General features: G+C 38.5%; 1 pseudogene; it reads left to right on the forward strand.

The window, feature by feature from the left end:
• Positions 1 to 16823: 16823 nt before the first annotated feature.
• Positions 16824 to 22728, forward strand: part of LOC139741326 (putative nuclease HARBI1) — a 31595-nt pseudogene continuing 25690 nt past the window's right edge.

Raw genomic sequence — 22728 nt, forward strand, 5'->3', positions numbered from 1 at the left:
CAGATATACCTTGACTACGAGAACAAGAAGTTGGGAGTCGGCTTTCCTGTGAAAGCAGAGGATGAAACCTTGCTGTACCCAACTGAATGCGCCAACCAACCAGTACACACGAGTACACCGATTTCCCTGACTAGAGAAGTAGCAAAAAAGTTATTTTCAAATTTTCTTTGACTTTTAGCAGATATAGTCCAAAAGCCAATAAGATCATCAGCATCATGTAGTATCCCTGAACCAGGTTTGATGAAAGCCCATCAATTTTTCCATAGATACATCCGTACAGACCGGGAGACAGACAGGCAACCTGAAAACATATGCCTCCGGCACCATTCAGGGTGGAGGCATAATAATGAGACTCCTATAATATGTCATGTATGTTTAAACCATATAAAATTTGAGACGGGTCACATTGAATCTCTCCCTTCCCCCCCCCCCCCCATTAAAATTGCTAAACACCACGGCTCTAGAAACATCTTTCCATTTTAATCCAGAAAGTAATCAACTCCCTGTTTTTAGCCGAGGGTGAGCATGAAGCCACTCCATGAAATGAAGATTAGCATTTTTCTTTTGCAAAATATATGTGAAAATGTTTAATTTCATAGATAATGATAACTATTTATTCTGTCTTTTAAACTGTTGTCAGGTTATTCCCTTTCTTAGAATGCACTGGCCTTGAATATTTACAAGAATACTCTAAAGAAATATATAATAGAAAAATACAAGAGAACGAACTTAAGAGAACTTGACTTCTATTCACTTTTATCTTATTCTTTTTTTGGGGGGGGGTGGATAATGGATGAAAATATGAATCTGCTAATGGATATAAAATACTCAAAGTATGCTTTCCATTCTATTTCATACTATACAACATGGGGTTAGTTTGTATTGTTCATATTTTAGATATTTCTTCACCATCGATAGCCTCAGTGCTTCAACAACACCTGCACACTTTGAATTGATTGTTTAAGTAGAGAACCAAAAAAAAAAAAAAAAAATAAGTCGCCTGATGTTTTTTTTGTAGTAGACAGCCACACAATGTATGTCAATTTTGGGCAATCTCTGGCAATGCAATGTCATAAGTGGAGTAGCTTTGTGACACTTGACAAAAGCATGATTTTCTCACAAACCCTTTATGTATAATATAAGGATTGAAAAATAGAGTTTGTTCCAAAACCTGAGAAAACTCAACATATCATATCTACTTTTTTTGCATATAAAAGAACACTGGACTTCACTCTTTAAGAAGGCAGAAACTATTATCATTGCCCTTACGTCAGTGACTTGTCGAGGAAATGTGCATGTTTTTCCTAAGAGAAAAGAAATGTGAAATTCTCTTTAGGTTTTCCTTGAATTGTTCTACGCATGCGACTGCACAAATGATTTAAAGATTATTAACTTTTGAATTGAATGTCCGCTTTTCAATTTTTTTACTGATGTGTTCTTATCGTATAAGCCAGTTCGGGGTACCAGTTTGAGCATGTGCGGAAAAAAAAAAGGTTATTTGTACCGAGAGACAGGTTGTTTTTTTAATTTCACTGAGATAAGCATCTGTAATGCTATGATTATTCATGGAATCCTTATAAATGGTGCCTGCCAGTACATCCACTTGACAGCAAGCCTGGTATTTGGCAATGTTAACACACAAAAAAAGTTTGTTAACATATTCAAAACAGCTCTTGATAAAATAGATGATTCCCTAAGTGTTGATTGACGAACCATACTGGTCACTTCATCTACACTGGTTAGGTTCATTCTTTCTTTGAATATGAGTTCCATAAATGGCTATGGTGGGCAAGCTGCTGCATTATGTCACTTTGAGTTGAGTGAAGTGCCTAACCAACTGAGAAAAATGAAAGGTCATTTGTACCTTTGTGCACATGAGCTATCTCCGGACTGGCTTATTGCAGCACATTCACTCAATCCACACATACAGTTGTAGGTCTATATGAAGGTGGACTTGCCCTCTAACTCTGATTATAATTTTAAGCTTTCTTTAAGTAGGTTGTATAAAGTGCTGATATATTTGTGTAAGGTTTGGTGAAAATTAAGTGTTAAAATGATTGGAAGAGTTGTGAGACTGTATACATCAACACTTGAGGTATTTCTCATGCATGATCATAAATCTGTAAAATATTAATGGTAATAGTAATAATGATAATAATGATGATAATAATAATAGTAATGATAATATATTTTGCTTCTGATCATTATGCTTGTGATGGTGCCAATACCAATACCTGCTTTATGAATGTGAAAAATCCACTGCTCTTTACAATATTTTGAATGTTGGGGCTAAACTGCATACATTGTGTAATTATATTTATGGTCTTCTGAGTACAATGTGCTTCTTGTTTCCATCGCTTGAAAAAAAAAAACCACAATGTATCAAAAAATTTGTTTTTAAACTTGTCTCACAAGACATATTCCTTCCTCTTTATGTCCAGTTTGTAATACCACTGATTGGTTAACCTTATTTTCCCTTTCTGAGTTAACATTTTCTGTGGAATTGTTAATGTTAATTTGATGCAATGAAAAGTGTTTTTAGATGTGCTATTCTGCCCAAGATTTATAACTGGGACATATCTTTAGCTGTGTGCATAAAAAAGTAACCAAATTTAGATGTGCATTCTTCATTTTTTTATTCTTTTTTTCACCTTTCTTATCATTGGTGTAATTATATATGAAAAACAAAATGTGAAGTATACTAATTGTATAATGGGGCACATTTGCAAGCTCTCAATCTTGGAATTGGATGGAATATGTCAGTGCAAGTAGTGAGTTTCAAATATATATGACAGAACTTTGCCATACCCTTCATTGTTTTGGCAATAACTTGTGTACCAGAAATCAGAGTTGACATATCGCTGTTAATGTCTAAGAGCGTCATAAAGGTGCTTTTGATTACCGTAAGATGTACCGGTAAATTCAAGGTGCATATCTATGATCCATTCTAGAAGTAGAAGGACAGTGTGAAAGATATTTGTCACATAGTTTACTATTACTCTGCGCAAGCTTCAGGGATTTTTTGAATAAAAAGAATTAGTGCTTTTTGTCAATGTGGTAACTTCCTTTAAAAGAAGAAAAGGTAATCATGTGATGGAAAGAACGAATATTATTTTTCTTATTCAATGCACTGACCAAATTTCATACATTTTGGATTTACATTGCCCTTTTTATGACAAAATATGCATCTGGTATTAGAATTTGTAGAAATACAATGTATATTTCATGTTCACTTTAAAGTAAACCATGAAAAAGAAAATCGCTGTTAAATTGTCCCTCTTCCATGAGACATATATTAAAATGTTAATAATCTATATGTAAGTATGCACTGTATTCATCATGTTTATGTTCTATTTGTTGTTGAATTGAAGTCTCTGACTTCAGTTTTCGAAAGATTGTGGATTTAATTGACTGAGAAACTGTGTGTAAATCTACTGTATGCATGCTATTTTGCTTCATGTCTGGAGTGTTACCTTAGTTAATTGTGAAGTCAGTGAAGGCATCCAGTAGACCTTAGGTAATTGTTTGTGAAGCTAGTGAAGGCATCCAGTATATAATTATTTTGGTTTTAACAAAAAGGTTATAATTTTCACATATGGGGTGCAGAAAGGTAACCCTATATAGAGACGTGTGCAAATTGTATTGCATCCTATATTGCGGTGACTTTATCACCCCATAGGGTGCAAAATTACAACAATAACAATATGAACCATAATGGGTGCAGGTATGAGGTGCAGAAGAGGAACCCTGTATAGAGGTCTATATTTGCACCTTTTTGGGTGTTGAATATAGGGTGCTAAATAAGAACCCCCAAAAATAGAACCCTAAATGGAGCCGCTGGTGTTACAACGATATGAACCAGAAAGGGTGCAAATTTGCACCTGAATTTTTGTTCACCCTATGGGGTGCAGAAAGGGAACCCAATGGAGGGGTGCAAATATGCACCCCAAAAAATAGAACCCTAAATGGAGCCGCTGGTGTTACAACGATATGAACCCTATTGGGTGCAGAAAGGGAATCCAATGGAGGGGTGCAAATATGCACCATATATGGTGTTAAATATAGGGTGCTAAATAAGCACCCCTAAAAATAGAACCCTAAATGGAGCCGCTGGTGTTACAACGATATGCACCCTCTAGGGTGCAAATTAGAACCGTAATTTCTCTGTGTGTACGGTCCACGAGACCGACATCAAAAATAGGTCCATGAGTAAACACAGCCCATGAGTTATACGGCTCACGAGTCATACAGCTCATGACTTCGACACTTAGCACAAAAGGCTCACGAGACCGACAATAAGCAAAGAAAGCCCACGAGACCGACACTATACACAATAAAAGCTCGGGAGACCGACAGCACGCAAAAGAGGCTCGCGAGACCGACACTAAGCAAAGAAAGCCCGACAGAACGCAAGAGGCTCACGAGACTGGCACTAGGCAAAGAAAGCCCACGAGACCGACACTATACAGGGTGGCCCAAAAAGAACGGAACGCCTAAGATCTTTAATTTCAGCAATATCGTTGCAAATATGTCATTATTCTGCATACTATTGGAAAGGCCATTCTTTTTCCAAGAGAATGACACCAAGCTCTTTAATTTCACTTAATGCGTTACGATTTTAGGACCATTTTTGTCAACCCTTGCAATTTTCACAATGTGATCATTTTGCACTCTCAGAGATACAGAAACTAGTGAAAATTCGGCTTACCGTAATACCAGTAGCGTTCGCTATGTGCGGAATGTGTGGCGGACAGTGTTATTGTCGTCAGGTCGTCTCATTCACAAGGGTAACGGACAATGACAGCCACATTCCACACATTGTGAACGTTACTGCTTCTATGGAAAGCCGAATTCTCGCTGATTACGGTGTCTCTGAGAGTGCAAAATGATCACATTGTGAAAATTGCAAGGGTTGACAAAAATGGTCCTAAAATCGTAACGCATTAAGTGAAATTAAAGAGCTTGGTGTCATTCTCTTGGAAAAAGAATGGCCTTTCCAATAGTATGCAGAATAATGACATATTTGCAACGATATTGCTGAAATTAAAGATCTTAGGCGTTCCGTTCTTTCTGGGCCACCCTGTATAGGTAAAGAAGGTTCACGAGACCGACAATGTAGTCCATGGGCCAGGCCAGATATTGGTACCATCTGAGGTGGCAAAACCTTTTTGGTGTCATTTTGTTTGTCGGGCATAGATATGCTTATTAAGCTATGATAGCATTTCCAAATGAGTAGCTTAGTCATAGTAAATGAATTTTTAACCAATTTGGTCTCGTTGTTATATCCCTATACTTCTGAATCGAAACTAACCGCTATACAAAGAAGAGCACTGTCTTCTGTATGTTCCATAGAGCTGTAAAATGCAGCTCTATGGTATGTTCACAGGTGTTCTATTGTAAACGCGGTGCGCTTAGTCTTTATTCAAGGCAGCGAAGGGAATATCCAAAGGTTATGATGTCCACAGCGCTTAGTCTTTATTCTAGAGGGCGAAGGGAATATCCAAAGCGTATGATACAGTGTATATCCTTTTATCTAAAAACAACAACAACAACAAAAGCAATTCCTCGTGAATTTTACCGTATCTTTCAATTATTTATCATTTTCCGGCGAAAACGCTACGGTGAAAACGCTGATACCACGCCAATGTCGCTTTATTTCCCTCCAACGATATAAGATATGCAAAAACAATGTACCGGTACACTATAGTAAACGAACAGAGTGATTTTTGTTTAAAACTGATGTATTTGTTGATAGGGTAGTATAAAAACAGTATAGATAATCCCTTTTATGAGGAACTGTAGATATGATAACGGTACATTGGTCTAGATAAAGACTAAGCGCACCGCGTGACAGCTGTGGACATCATAACTTTTGGATATTCCCTTCGCTGCCTTGAATAAAAACTAAGCGCACCGCGTTTACAACAGAACACCTGTGGACATACAGAAGGCAGTGCTCTTCTTTGTATAGCGGTTTAGTTTCGATTCAGAAGTATAGGGATATAAAAACGAGACCAAATTGGTTAAAAATTCATTTATTATGACTAAGCTAATACTCATTTGGAAATGCTATCATAGCTTGATAAGCATATCTATGCCCGACAAACAAACTGAAAAAGGTTGTGCCACCTCAGATGGTACCAACAACCCATTTTTCGGGTCTTGGCCCATGGACTAATGGGCAAAGAAAGCCCACGAGACCGGCACTAGGCAAAGAAGGCTCACGAGACCGACAGGATAACAGCGCCATCTGCATGTCGATTACAAATAAGTGCCTGTACAGTGTTCCATGAGGGGAAAATTACATACTGGCGGGAGGAGCGAGAGATTGTAACTAATTCAACAACACCATCTACATATCAACGACATCAAGTATGTATTTCTATAATGTGGCTTTTACATGGCAGTTCTGTCACACAAGTGATTGGTAATAATGGGTAACAATGTCGCTAGGGAGCAACATTGTTACCAATTTTTGTTTTTGTTTTTTTAATAGAATTGTCCTCTTCATGGGACCCCCCCCCCCTAAAAAAAAGAACCAAAAGAAAAATGTATGAAAAAATAAAAGAGGACAAGAACGATGGATGGTTTGATTTTAGATGCCATCGTGCTATTTTTGATAAGTTTCCAAATTTCTAGCTTGGCGGTGGAGAGAATGTAAGTTTTTTTCGCCCTTTTCTTTCCCGCTTCACTAGTTACGTAGGCTTTAATAGATATCATAATCCCCCTGGTTACACCCGACTGCTTAGTGTTCGATTTGTATTTTTCCTGTAACTAACGTGTATGACATTCAAAGGATGAAAGCCTTTTATATCGCAGCGATTCACCTCGATTTGTGGCTTGTGATTGTAAAGTTATTTTCCTCAAAACGATATATTTCTCATGGAATACAAAAACTGTTTTCATGGATGCATCTTCTCTTTTCGAATCCTTAAAGCTACGTATAGACGAAATTATTATTTTCTGTGAATTCATGCAAAATCAACACCTTTGCAGATGACTACACTCCCCCTCCATATCATGTAAAGAAGGTGTGCACTGCAACACTGACCCTTTTGTGAAGTATTTTCTTGTAAACTTCATTTCAGACTAGGGTATTATTCCATTTGATTGATCTGAATGTCCACATATTCTTTTTTTTTCTAAGCAGGTGCATGCCAGTTAGATATGTTTTGGGGAAAGGGAAGTAAAGTAAGCCCACGAGATATACGGCCCATGAGTTCGACACTACGCACAAAAGGCTCACGAGACCGACACTAAGCAAAGAAAGCCCATGAGACCGCGACACTACGCTTAAAAGGCTCACGAGTCCGACATTAGGCAAAAGAGGCTCACGAGACCGACACTGGGCAAAAGAGGCTCACGAGACCGACACTAGGCAAAGAAGGCCCACGAGACCGACAGGCTGCACAGCCCCACCTATAGACCAATTAATTGTACAGGGTATCCAGATAATGGCATAAAGAAGGTATGAGATGGAAAAGGAGAGTTGCTAGGGTATTACCTCGTTAATTGCCCTCTCTCATCCCCTGAAAGGTTCAAGATCTTTAATTGTGTTTGTGTATGTGAGTGTTTGTGAAAAAATAAACAAAATTCAGTAAAAGTGCATGAGATGTTTCAACATTACTTTCGAAAATGCGAAAACACCCTCGATTCCCTATATCTGCAAAGCCCATACCGGTATACACCTCCTTAGAAAACAAAAATAACAAAATGATGTGGACATTCATATCAACCAACTAGAAAAATACCCAGGTATGAAATGAAGTTAACTAAAGAAAATAATTCACAAAATGGTCAATCTTGCAGTGCACAACTGCTTTACATGTTTGGGAGGGGGGGTAGTCATCTGCAAAGGCGTTGAAATGATATAAATTCACAGAAAAATAATGTGATCGTCAATTAAGGCATCGTCAAGAATTCGGAAAAAGAAGATGCATCCATGAAAACAACTTGTCTATTTCATGAAAAATGTATAACGTTTTGAGAAGAATAATTTTACAAACACAAGACACTGAAATCGAGGTGAATCGCTGCGATAAAAAAAAAACGTTTTCATCCGTTGAATTTCAAACATTGTAGTTAAAGAGAAAATTACAAATTAAACCCTAAGCAGGAGGGCATAAGCAGGCAGATGGGATATTTATAAGGCCGATTTAACTTGTGAAGCGAGAAAGAAATGGGCGACAAAAAAAAAGATCTTGTCCATCGTCTAATTAGAAATTAGGAAAGCCAATTACAGTAAATATCGCACGATGTCATCTAAATTCAAACCATTCATCGTTCTTGTCCTCTATCATATTTTTCATATTTTTTTTGGGGGGGGGGGGAGGTCCCATGAAGAGGACAATCTTATATTTTTTTTTTAAAATGGTAACAATGTCGCTCCCCGTAGCATGACAGAACTGGCCCTAAAAGCCACACGTGTAGAAATGTCAATGTCGTTGATATGTAGATGGTGCTGTTATTAGTTAGTTACAATCTCTCGCTCGACATCGTAACGAAATTGCACCCGCCAGTATGTAATTTTCCCCTTCATGGAACACCCTGTACAGGTAATTGACATGTAGATGGCGCTGTTCATCCTGTCGGTCTCGTGAGCCTTCTTTGCCTAGTGTCGGTCCCGTGGGCTTTCTTTGCTTAGTGTCGGTCTCGTGAGCCTTCTGTGCCTAGTGTCGGTCTCGTGGGTTTTATTTGCACAGTGTCGGTCTCGTGAGCCTCTTTTGCGTACTGTCGGTCTCGTGAGTCTTAATTGCGTAGTGTCGGTCTCGTGGATATTCTTTGCTTAGTGTCGGTCTCGTGAGCCTTTTGTGCCTAGTGTCGAACTCATGGGCTGTATGACTCGTGAGCCGTATAACTCATGGGCTGTATGACTCATGGACCTATTTTTGATATCGGTCTCGTGGACGGTATGACTCGTGAGTGTCGGTCTCGTGGGATGACCCCGTTTTAATAGGTAGGAAAAATCAAGCTCCTCTCTTGCTCATAAAAATCATATAGAGTTAATTTACAGATAAATGATTCTTATGTCAGGTTGTTTATAACGCAACTGCATGGCAAACTGTCCCTTACACTGTGTAAAACAACATAAAAACACTAAAATTTGGCTTACATCTGAATTAACCTTAATAACAATTTGAAGAGATATAGTACACACTGCTATGCAAGGGATTAGAACCATCATTCTCTATCAGATGATAGGTTATTATTCTACTGGATGTGATGCCCATCTTCACTGTACTAACAACCAGGATGTTTTGGGTTTGTCTTCCACCTGAGAAATTACAGACCTTCTTCTTACGTTGGCGTTTGCAAAAACACACTGAATGTTAAGCATTCATTTACAGCATAATTTGTATATTTGTTGCATGACAAATATATTACTTAAGTAAGGCGTGTTGTTTAAGCCCATAAAGCCCAAGCTATTTTGACCCCTTTCAGGCCCAAGGAGGCACATTGTGCCTCCCCCCCCCCCCCCCCCACATATAACTTCTTTATTATATAATGTATGACCGTCATATTTGCCACGTGGGTAGACCAACTCATACTCTACACGACCCAATATTTGAAATTGTTCAAGGTCCTCCACTGAGGGCGCTATTTACCAAAATATAAAGAAATACATAGGAAATGCACGAAAATCATGTGTTTTTCTTTTTATTTCTCTATCCCCTGTATATATGTTTTTATTTCATATCAATCATTTTCATATTTACCACAAAGAAAAAGCAAGTCAACCTTCACTATTTTTATGGTTGAAATATCTCAAGGTCAACATGTGGGGGCGCTATTCATTACAATATAAAGAAATGTACACTGTTGGTCATAAAGGCGGAATATTTTTTTCTTCAAACTTTAACGGCATATCTATTACAATGTGCTTGGAAAATGATATGTTTGATGTATATCAATCACTTGACTTTGTTATCATGCCGCTTACATACTTTCACAGTGATTTTTAACAAATATATGTCTAAATCATTATAAACTACGGGCATGAAACAACATTGCTAATATTACAGAAGAAACTTTATCAACAGAATATTTGTTTTAAACGTCATTCAATTTTCCAGATAACTTGTTTTGTGATTCCATTGACAAGTTCACATCAACTTCAGTCATTGTTCTTAAGATTCCACATTGGGGATGGACATTTCGGGTATGTCCACCCCAGGTACATCCACCCCTAGCACGAATCAGAGCGCGTAGGCGTTGTGGCATGCTGTCCACCGCAGGTTGTTGATAACGTCGACAGGTAAGGCTTCCCACTCTTCCCTCAACGTAGCTGCCAACTCGACTGCAGATTTTGAGGAATGACCTCTCTGCCGTTGATGGCTCGGCCTAGGAAATCCCATGCATGTTCTGTGGGGTTCATATCTGGCGAACTGTACAAACTGGCCATGGCAACTGCTCAACCCCCTCTACTTCTAGGAATTCTCTAACTACAGCTGTCTTTTGCGGTCTAGCGTTATCATCCTGCAGTCGGAAATTGAATCCATACACATGTCTTTCATATGGAAGGCAGTGGAACTCCAATATCTTTCTGCAGACAGCGGTGTTCACTAGATAAGTTAACGCCACTAGTGGTGCCATCCGGCACCACTAGTGGCGTTTTTCCTCCGTAATTGATTCCGGCCCAGACCTTCGCTGGGTCTCCTCCACCTTGGGTTGTCTCGTAGACACAGTCATCCCGAAGGTTTTCCCCAGCTAGCCGACGAACTCGCTGTCTCCCATCTCTACGGTCAAGGATGAACTGACTCTCGTCCATGAAGATAACGTGTTGGTGATGTCCCAGTTGAAGCGTCCTGCGCTGCCTGTCCCAAAGCCCAGGAGACGAGCTACCCCGTGGCGAACCGTCTGGCGTGGACAACTAACAAATCATCGTGCTCGGTAGCCATGTTGTATCAATCTGAGATTGACTGTTGATCTTGAGACGTTGATTCCATGATGTGTCCTCAACAAGATCGAGTTGAAGACGACTCGCGGGTAACTTCCGGCTTCTGTGGCTTAAAAGATTCAACAGTTGGAGATCATCTCTATTCGTTATCAGTCTGGGACGTCCTGTTGATTTCCGTGGCAGTACATTTCCTCTCTCATGATAACGCTTAAGGATTTTAGAGACTGCACCCTGTGAAATCCCTCAGATTTCCCCTATATGAGCCTGCTTGTAGCCCTCATGCCTAAGCGCTATCACTCTCTCGCGCATTGCCGTCAGCATTGGACCAGTCATATAGTCTAGGGGGATTCTGTACCGATTTTTAATGTAAACAGTACATGGAACTTGGAAAAAATAAACATTCTCTACGCGGTGCAAAATCAGCAAAAAAAGGCAATATTTCAACTGCACGTAGGGATTTATAGTCTGCACAAGGTAACTTCGTTACGTAATAACACATTCCCCATGTTCCAATATCACCTGAATAATGGGGTAACATTACATTATCAATAACATACCAGCTTGTCTACAGACAGCCTTTTAAATGCGAACATATCGGTCGACTTTTATTCAAAAACAACATTATTCCACCTTTTTGACCAACAGTGTATGAAACCTATGTATTGCTTGGAATGGCTACATATATTGGTATCACATTTCATATTTCCAAAATATTGATATTTTGAGTTTGCAGATTGATATGATAAGCAGATGATATTAACGGCAAAGCTCGTGTGAAGATAACAGAAAATAAACGGGTAGTCCTTGGAAAATGCTGTATTTTCGATTATTTCTATGTTTTGTTTGATGCCTAAGTCATGAAAAAATTAAGAAAATAACAAGAAGACTATTTCAGGGTAATTGACAACCATAATCACTTCACATTTTGGTCCTTCAGCAAATTACAGCCAAGAAAACCCCCATTTCATCCATTATCATATTGTTAACTGAACTTGGAACAGAAAATCATGCAAAATCTGACAAACAAACATGGTTGTCAGTTAATTGTTGCCATGGCAACCAACAATATTGGACATAGCTAAATTACATATCAAAATGTTTCCAATATTCAAGATTTTAGGAAAAGTCACCAAATTTGGTCGAGATCGGGTGAAGGGTGTAGGAGTGGTAACGAAAATATGGTGGGGGCACAATGTGCCCCCCCCCCCCCCCCCTTTGGCTTTATAGGGTTATAATGACATGGCAAATATATCAACCTGCATTGATTCATGTCACTATCAAACAATAGATTGAAAATAGTAATTAAACACAAATAATACACAACAATCAATTTAATTCATGCTAATCAAAGTAAGAACTACATGACCTGCAAGGATTAGCAGAGTAGTTGACCTACACTCTGTAAATATTCACATTCAGTAAAAAAAGGGGGGGGGAGTAAATATTTTTTGTAAGCAAAGCTATAAGCAGGGTGCCGTGTGGATATGGTTTGACATAATGACCTATGATTGTACGACTTAATTTATATTTGTTCAGAATTTTTCTATTATACGAATGCATTTTGAGAGTTTATGGACTGCAAAAAAAGAATATGGTATTTGGACATGTAATGATAGTGCTCTGTTTGTGTGCTTTAGAGCTTTCATGAAATATTCTTAAACTCACAATGCATGCTTAAAGTTTCATACCTCTCTATCATCTTTTGTCTGACATCTTTCCTTTCCTGCTCGCTGAGGTCTCCATGTTTCCTCTTCAGGTGTTGGGACAACCGATCAGTTTGCACATGGCAAAGCGCACATTTCCTCGTTATTGTCTTTTTAGCTAATTATAGGAAAATATTAAAAATGTGTCAGTTACAAAGCTTGAGATCTCATGGAGGTAAAGTGTAGAGGGTTGCTTTGGACCTATAGCTTTTGATGCTAGCATAACTCAAGTGCAAATGACAAACAGGCACACACACACACAGGCACACACACACACACACACACACACATAAGTTTACATGGACACATTCTGATAGCTTGATGTACACTGACAACACAAGTGAGGTATGATCATTAATGTAACAGGTGAATTGTCTCAGCTGAGAGGCTGTATCAAAGGATCGATAAGGCAATGAAAAAAATGAATTGTCATGAGAGCTGAGTGGGTTGGTTAAAAGATTTACATAGGGAGTTTCAGAGGCCATAATGGTATTTACTCGACATTAAAAAAAAACAAGGAAAAGTAGAAATTACGCGGTGCGTAATATATTTCCCCGCCGGAAGTAGCATTTTGTAGCAAAATGTACAATACAAGTCAAAAATCAAGGTCAAAGGTCAAAGAAGTCAAAGGTCAAAATTCTGTGTAGAAATTTTGAAGCCCTCACCTAGTGCCATCACATAAAGCAAACGGAATCGAAACCGGGTTAGAAATGGCGAAGGAGTAGCATTTTGTAGCAAAATGTACAATACAGGTCAAAAATCAAGGTCAAAGGTCAAAGAAGTCAAAGGTCAAAATTCTGTGTACAAGTTTTGAAGCCCTCACCTAGTGCCATCACATGAAGCAAACGGAATCGAAATCGGGTTAGAAATGGCAAAAAAGTAGCATTTTGTAGCCATGCAATGTACAATATAGGTCAAAAATCAAGGTCAAAGGTCAAAGAAGTCAAAGGTCAAAATTCTGTGAAGAAGTTTTGAAGCCCTCAGCTAGTGTCATCATAAAAAGCAAACAGAATCGAAATCGGGTTAGAAATGGCGGAGTAGCATTTTGTAGCTAATGTACAATATAGGTCAAATATCAAGGTCAAAGGTCAAAGAAGTCAACGGTCAAAATTCTGTGTAGAAGATTTGAAGCCCTCACCTAGTGCCATCACATAAAGCAAATGGAATCGAAATCGGGTTAGAAATGGCGAAGGAGTAGCATTTTGTAGCAAAATGTACAATACAGGTCAAAAAATCAAGGTCAAAGGTCAAAGAAGTCAAAGGTCAAAATTCTGTGTAGAAGTTTTGAAGCCCTCAACTAGTGCCATCACATAAAGCAAACGGAATCGAAATCGGGTTAGAAATTGCGAAGGAGTAGCATTTTGTAGCAAAATGTACAATATAGGTCAAAGGTCAAGGTCAAAGGTCACAACTGAAATTCTGTGTAGAAGTTGAAAAGCTCCCATGTAGTGCTCTCATATAAAGCAAACAGAATCAAAATCGGCTCATCAATGACAGAGAAGTAGCAAATTGAACATTTTGATCACACACGGACGCACACACGGACACACGGACACACACACGTACGGAGCCCGTTTCATAGTCCCCTGCTCGAACTCGTTCGGCGGGGACAACAAAACAAATATCAAAAGGTAAGAGGAAGTGATGAGGGGCAGGATACACATGCAAATACATAAGGAGGAGCACATAAAGTATGATGCAGAAATATCATTAAGAAAGAAGGAGAAGCAAAATACAGTATACAAATAATGACTGCTATGAGGGGCACAGTTAAAATTATGGGCCCAAGGTGATGTGAAAACCGTAACTATGCCCGAAGCGAAGCTGAGGGCATGGTTACGGTTTTCACATCACCGAGGGCCTACATAATTTTAACTGTACCCCGAATATCAAGCAGTCATTATTTGTTTTATATACCGAAAATATAGATTCCGAAATATAGATACCGAAAATATAGATTCTAGTCTCTTTTACAGCACTCGTAATCAATGCTGATCTACAGCGCGGCGGTCGTATCATTGGTGCGTACAGTGATGTGTACCATACCACTACGTTACGTGTACTACGGGGTTGCGATTGTCTCCAAACCAGTCCGCTAGTCTCTTTTACAGCACGCTGATTGAATGCGCGGCGGTCGTATCATTGGTGCGTACAGGGAGCGATCTACGTTTACGGGGTCGCGACTGTCTCTAAAACCTATTTACTAACTGTGCCCGGGCGCGTGTTTTTTTTAGACGGCACAGATTGGGGAAACTAAAAATCTAACGGGGACCCTATCCCTAAACCTAACCCTAATCCTAATCCTAACCATAACCATCAAACCCTAACCCTAACCCTAACCCTAACCCCAACCCCAACCCTAACCCTAACCCTAACCCTAACCATAACCAAAAACCCTAACCCAACGTTTTTCCCATAGGTTTAACACGCGCCATGCCCCAATCTGTGCCGTCTTAAAAAAAAACGCTGCCCGGGCCCCGGTCACAGTAACTCAAAAATAGGGCACAGTTATTTTCATGACTCCCCTTTTCACCAATCAGATGAGAGGATTCTAGAAATGAGGTATATAATAGAAGTTAATGAAGTCCTTTCTGGATGTTGAGACGATGATGAGGTTGGATTGTGCGTATTCGGACCATTGGTAGACGCTTCAGCTGTAAAATTGTCCTGCTGGTTTTAATAGACTGTGTTGGTGTCTGATATACTGTACAAATATTTAGATATTGAGAACCATACCATTACTGGCATTACGTATGATTATTTCTTTTTATCATGTATGCACTACGTATTAATATCAATCAATTAATGAATAATGATTGGTGATTGTTTCTGTTTGGGGTTATTAATATTATTTGGTTACAGATTTTAGGTGTCCCTTATGCCCTTTGTACAAAATGTACTTCGAAGTCAGTGAAGGAAGGAAAGGGTACCGCTTTAGATCTAGGGCCTACCTATCTGCGACCAGCAGCCCATTGTACGCCACGCGTTTGGGGCTGCTGGTCGCAGTTAGGGCCTACCTACCGGTATATTTTTCACACTTACATTTTTTACCGACAGGTAGATCCTCTGCTGCAGGGCCACTAGACATGCTGCCTTACTGGTAACCCTGGGGTGTTCAGGCTGGTTGCAGTTACCTTACTGGATGCTGTAGATTTTAAGGCAACATGCATGAGACTCATTACAGAAATTCACGGTAGGCCTTACGGATGAAATCACTCAAACTTTAGGTCTAGGGCTAGGCGTAACCTGAAACCAATTCCAACACAGAAATGCAAGTATGGGTCTATGGTATGATTCACGATAGCGCGTAGCGGTAAAATTTTGATTAAAAACGCCAATGCAGCTGCAGACTATCACTGCTGTCATCAGTACAAGAATTGGTGAACAAAACTTTGATGCGAGTAAAATATTGGATACATCAAGTTTGACGGAGCAAAAACATCCAAATAACCAAAATGTGCTGTCAGCAGTAGATATGAAGATAGGAGGGAAGCAACAGCTCTATGGAGGGAAGTCAGAGTTTGCTACTCCCACACCACCGTAATTTTGCTTATGCCTAGTGCATTATATAATGCAGCGCAATCACTGGTGAGCACGATGCATGCAGCAGCATGTATGCAGCGCTCGCGCTGCAGCTGCTAGATTTTAGACGCGCGGACGTTCAAAGGGAAAAAAAAAACATGGTCTGAGCGTCCGCAGTTAAGCGCACGTCAAGCTACTGCGCACGCTCAGACCATGTCTTTTTTCCCTTTGAACGTCCGCGCGTCTGAAATCTAAAGCTCCCCAATTCCATGTATCGAGTACAATGGGTGATTTCAAGTTCGGTCGGTGCATGCTGGTGCTATAGTGCTAGTGCCGGCGATAAAACCGAACTTGAAATGGCTGGGGGCGTTTCATGAAAGGTCTTGTCGGATGAAATATCCGACAAGACCCTTTTTATCTGACCAAAACAAGAAATATCCGACAACATTCTTTCATCCGACAAAAATTCTAGTTCATGAAACTTTGTTGGACGAAAAACACCAAAAACTCATCAATTTTATCCGACATATTTGTCAGATGCCTTTTACCAACCGACAGATTTTATCCGACAAATCCATTTTGAAGGTTCCTTGACAACCAAAATGGCTCTCATGCTTAACGTGTTGGGAGCTGCGGCTAGGAGGAGGGAGCGCATATTTAGAGATCGGACCAATCCTCTAGATATCTATGATGACAGTGAGATGTTTAAGAAGTACAGGTTTAATCGGGAGGGAGTATTGTTTCTAATAGACCAGTCCTGTTAAGTGACGATTTAGAGCATGCCACCGGATGAAGCAAAGCCTTGCCAGCCAGCCTGCAGGTTTTCGTAGCCCTGCGTCTTTATGCTACCAGTGGGGAGGAGAAAACAAAGGGAAAATCTCTTTGTGTGTTGGACAGCTCGGCAACACAGCACGACTGCAGCATATCGACATCTCGTGTGGCGAGGAGAGTTACCACAGCCATCTGTAGTAAGAAGGATGAGGTAAGGTCTTCAAAACGCATAATTTCTATATCTTTCCTTTCCTAATAAAGACCAACTAGGTACTCTCTAGACGGTCTACACTCTATAATATCTATGCGTCAATTACCGTATGGTCGCCACTTGTGTGTAATTCTTGTGCACGTCCGCGCTGGCGAACTAATATCGGCACTGAATTAGTTCGCCGCCCATAGCCTGCAACATATTATTAGCGTGTGTGTTATACATACGCTTTAATGAAGGAGGCATTGTCGGTCACCGCGTTTGAAAATCTCCCTTAATCTGCCACCTGAAATCCTTTCTAAATCAAAAACATCCTCGCATTAAAAATGGTTTTATCACCTGTTACATATGGTAAAATATATTTTGATTACAATTATTTGTGTTTTTACGGAGGAAAAAGGTGAATTACGAATGTATTTTGAGAGTGATGAAAATCCGTCGCCCAACCTGATCTCCGATCGCGGCGCGCGTTACATGCGATGTGAATGTCTATCTGGCGACCTTACCGCAGTGGCTTAGGTACGGTGGTGGTATTGTGTGTTTCTAAGTAACAGTCTCTAACAATACCGACTCACCACTGACTATGTAGACATGAACCAGGGCATAATGGACTGCTTGGAGGGGGAAAGAGAAGGAAAAAGGAAGGGGAAAAGAGGGGAAGAAGGGGGAAGGGAGGGGGAGAAAAAAAAACACGGATTTCTAAAAAATATACTGAAAAATACTTGGTTTTCTGTATATAATCATTCAATTTTGGGACCTTTGACCTTTATAATAGTCAGGTCAACTTGATACTTACAAATACTGACTAGATTTGCACCCTAGAGTGAGAAAAAATGGCAACATATTTCAGGATCCTACTTCAAAGCTTTTAAATCTTAACCTTATATTACTGCATCTTCCACGCAAAAAAAAAAAACAACAACAAGTTTTTGTAGATAACAAATGAACATCTACACACACGTAACTCATGACAATTCAGACAAACACCAAGCCATGCATCATCCTCGCCCACATAAATATTACACTCTGTCATTAAAATGTTTTTTTAAGTGTATTAGTTCTAGAGTTTTACTTCTGACCTTTTACATTGTTCAATTTAACCAAGTACTTGACAGGCATATATCTTTAGCAGATGTACCCATGTTTGAGTTTTGCGGACATAGCTCGAAGTTGTGGAAATTCGTTATTGAGATCAAACAATATATGACACTAAATCAGAGAAAGTTCATTGACCATCTGACCTTTGACCTAGTTCCTAGAATATTTACCAATATTCAAACTTGAGCAGAATCTTCAGGTGATATGCATGTGGTGTTAATGTGTGGCTATCATAGCTCTCAATGTGGAAAGTTATTGAGAGTACACCACAATGTGTCCTTATATTGTTTCAAGTGCTTATTAAGTACTGGTAAAGTTCACTGACCATTAATTCCATTAATTTGACCTCTGAATTTGTTGGACTTCACTCATATACAAATTGATTGGCATTTTTTATTTATTTAGCCTACCTAATTTGTGAGTTTGGTGGCCATTGCTCAAATCTGAAAAAAAAATATTGATGAGTACACCTCAATAATAACGATAATGATAATAATAATAATAATGATTAGACAAATCTGTATAGCGCAGCTACTACCGGTATGTAAATATACAGTGTACTCTACTGTGCTGTGATGTAACAGAGCTCCTGACATTGTTACTGATTAGACACACACAAAGAAATAAATAACAAATTAATCAAATGCTTCTGAAAAGAGTAAGTCTTCAACAAAGATTTGAAGACAGCAAGTGATGGGGCCTTCCTCATTTTCTCAGGTAATTCATTCCAAACTTATGGAGCAGCACAGCTAAAGACACAATACCCAAAAGTTACTTTTGTTTTAAGTGAGGTTGCTTTAGAAGCAACTTACAACTTCTGTGTACTTCGTAAATTATGTGAATATGAATATGATTTTATTCATATTAATTCTGACAGACAACCAGGTGCTTGACCATGCAGTACTTTATAAATAACAAAATCTTAAATGCAATTATCTGCCTTACTGGCAACCAATGTAACTTCAATACTGTGAGTACTGTGCCTATGAGGAAAAATTTTTCAACCATCTGACATTTGAACTTGTTCGACTTTGACAACCACATTTTGAACTTGATTGGTATCTTTAGGTCATGCACCTGTGATGAGTTTGGTAGTCAGAGCTAAGCCTAAGATCTGTAGAAAGTTACAGAGTATACATCAATATTATGAGTATAGTGCTTATCAGGGCTAGTTCACTGACACATTCACTTTGACCTTTGACCTAGTTAGACATCACTCATATTTGAACTTGACTGGCATGTTTAAGTATGTAGCTGTTGTGTGAGGATTGATGGTAATAGCTCAAAGTTGTGGAAAATTGAAGGAAGATTGGAGGAAGGGGCAAGTCCAAGATAAGGTCCCCTCAGAAGGCAAAATTTCATCTTTGCTCAATATTGACATGTTTGGTATCATTTTGAAGCTTATGAGTTGAAGTTTTGATTTCCATGGAGGAAAAAATGATATTATGTAAATTTATGCAAATTTCAAGGGCTTCATTTGCATAAATGTGAAACACAGCGTTACGTATGGGACATTTATAAAAATTCATATTAATTCAAAGGAAAGCAAATGATATTTGATTAATATGTGGACATAAGAAGTTCATCACATAGTTTAACTTGGTATGAAAATTTAGGGATTATGCAAATGATTATGCAAATTAGCTCGTGTCCTATCACGAGATGTCCCATACGTAACAAAATGAGGTCATTTTTTTAGGTTTTTTCTGAAATTGCTAAGGTTATTTTAATGCCCTTTTGGAAAGTTCTAATTTATTGTTTAGAGAAATTAAATACCAGAGAAAAAAGAAAAAAAAGTAAAAGAAACATTTTTTATTAGGCATTGAAATAATGTTACGTATGGGACAAATGTGTTACGTATGGGACATTCTCATACATATTGCATGTGAATGCATGTAGCTAGCTGGGAAGGTCTCTCAGTACACAAATGGTCAATCATCCCGAAGAAAGCATCCCAACATTGCAGCTACTTTTTGAGTTATAGACACTTGAAACAATACATGAACTTGACTGAACAATTTTCAGAAAGGGGGAGGGGAAAATGGCAAAATACACAATGAAAAATCAGCATACACTGTATAAGGGATGGTATAGTTTTTTGTAGAAATGAGGATTCAGTTTTCAACATTTAATGAGATGATTGGAAACCAATTATATGAATTACTTAAAGAGCATACAATCTTAAGACTAGAGGAATTCAAAGTTTATGTGATGGAGTTCCAATTTGAAATGGTTGTGGATATATAAAAATAAAGTAAAATGATTTTTTATTTATTGCAAGTGATACACAAATTGTCCTTATTCAGTTTTCAATAGTAGCCACGACAAAATTCATGGGTATACATACTGAGGTGTGACTCGAATCAATGACCTGACTGCTAGACAGACATCACATATCTACTCGATCACTGGGGTTCCACGCAGCAGGTATTGCTTATTTATTAAACTTGATATTTCTTGTGTCAAGTTGTTTTTTACTGAAACTGAATGGCAAACTGCCCTTCATCAATGGAAGTAAACACTTAAATATTCAATTTTTCAGTAGTAACTATCCTGATGAAAATAGGGCATACAGTACATACTAAGGTTGGTCATAAAAAATATAGAATATGATTAAATGTGATTATGATGGTAAATATCTGGGGAATATTGTTTCCTTGTCAATCTAGATCAGTATTTGAGTAATTTCAACTGATTCCACCTCAATAATTATGCAAAAATTTGTTTATGGGTATTTTGCAAAATTATTTTGCAAAATACCCATAAACATGGTTCTCCACACACTAAACGAATGGGGGACAAAGGGCATGCATACCCAAGTTGGTCATAAATATATAAAAATATGATTGAATATGATTATGATGGTGAATATTTGGGGAATATTGTTTCCTTGACAATCTGGATCAGTATTTGAGTAGTTTCAACTGATTTTACTTCAATAATTATGCAAAATACCCATAAACATGGTTCTTTACACACTAAATGAATGGGGGACAAACTGTCCCACACGTAACTGTTCCATACGTAACGCGTCATGTCTGTCTTTAATTAGAACCTGTAATTAGAGCTTTTTGCCTAATTACATGAAACTTACCTGTGATAATCTTGAGTGTTGTGACTTTCATCACAGTGAGTTACAAGTTGTAGAATGATACACTTTCAGAGAGTTTTGAGGTTGAAAAAAATGTTCAAAAAAACAAAATTTTTCTGGTCCCATACGTAACGGCACATATTTTCTCTTCTAGAATATAATTGTCAAGGTCATTTTTCTCAATTTTTTACATGATTATACTTCTCCTAGATATCAATCACCATGATGAAGTTCAATATGATCAAAGGCCATTAACACTATTTTTCAGGTCATAAAAGTCTCTGAATGTCCCATACGTAACGTGCACGTTATCTTGGACTTGCCCGAAGATTGGGTGGTATAAGACTTAAAGGTGCAACACTTCTTTCTAGAAAAGGTCTTATCCGGGCTGGGAAGGCCCTTTTCAGGGCCAAACACATAATCTTGAAAATATATGCGGTGCACCTTTAAGCCTTGTACCATCCAATGTTTTACCGCCGCAAAAACCTTCAAAGATTTCATGGAAAGAGTACATCAAATTGTTGATGTCACCATTGACAGAAAAGTGATGTCTATGCCTCGTTGTTGATGTATGGGAGAGACCAAAACTTTACAATGAACATAAATTATACACATGAACTTACTCGTAAAACACATAAAATGAAAATGAAAGAGAGGAAAACAAATTCATACCTTCATTTAACATGATCTGAACCAAAAGGTTCATATTCTCTTTATTCAAAACTATGATCTTCATTAAAATGAATTTGGCAAGATTCATCAAGATGATACATGGCATTTTGCACACAGACAATGAATACCTGGAGTGTTTCCAGATCATGCAACTGTCAAGTACACCATGTTTTCACTACATATGCTGTCACAGGAAGTCACTTATTTCCTGCGGCAAATATCACATACATATCTAAACTGGAAGTGTTTCCTAAATGAGCTGGGCAAGTATGTAATGCCTCTATCTATTAACATAATAAGTCACCAAAATCATTCAACATAATATTATGCATTGTTATTTGGTACACTGGCAATACAGCTGTATATGCTGGACATATTTCCTAGAGGCAACTGGCAAGTATGCAACCACAGGTACAAAGTATTGGTAGCCTAAATAATTTCATGATATAATCATAAAACATTCTGGAAACTGACACATATATGTCTTAATAATGTTCATAATGTTCATAATTGGTCCCTTACTTTACCGAGCACATGAAATAATGCAACGAGACAAACCAAAACTAGGCCAGGGGAGGAGCCCCCCTTCATAACATTCTGACATTTATGTTATATAATATGTCTTAATAATGTTCATAATAAGTTCATAATGTTCATAAAAGGTCCCCTACTTTACTGAGCAGATGAAATAATGCCACGAGATGAACCAAATCTAGGCCAGGGGAAGAGCCCCCCCCCCCCCCCCCCCCATTTAACATTCCTC

Source organism: Diadema antillarum, unplaced genomic scaffold (genome assembly GCF_040938485.1).
Source record: "Diadema antillarum isolate AM-2024a unplaced genomic scaffold, OU_Dant_1.0 seq00000920_RagTag, whole genome shotgun sequence".
Taxonomy (NCBI): domain Eukaryota; kingdom Metazoa; phylum Echinodermata; class Echinoidea; order Diadematoida; family Diadematidae; genus Diadema; species Diadema antillarum.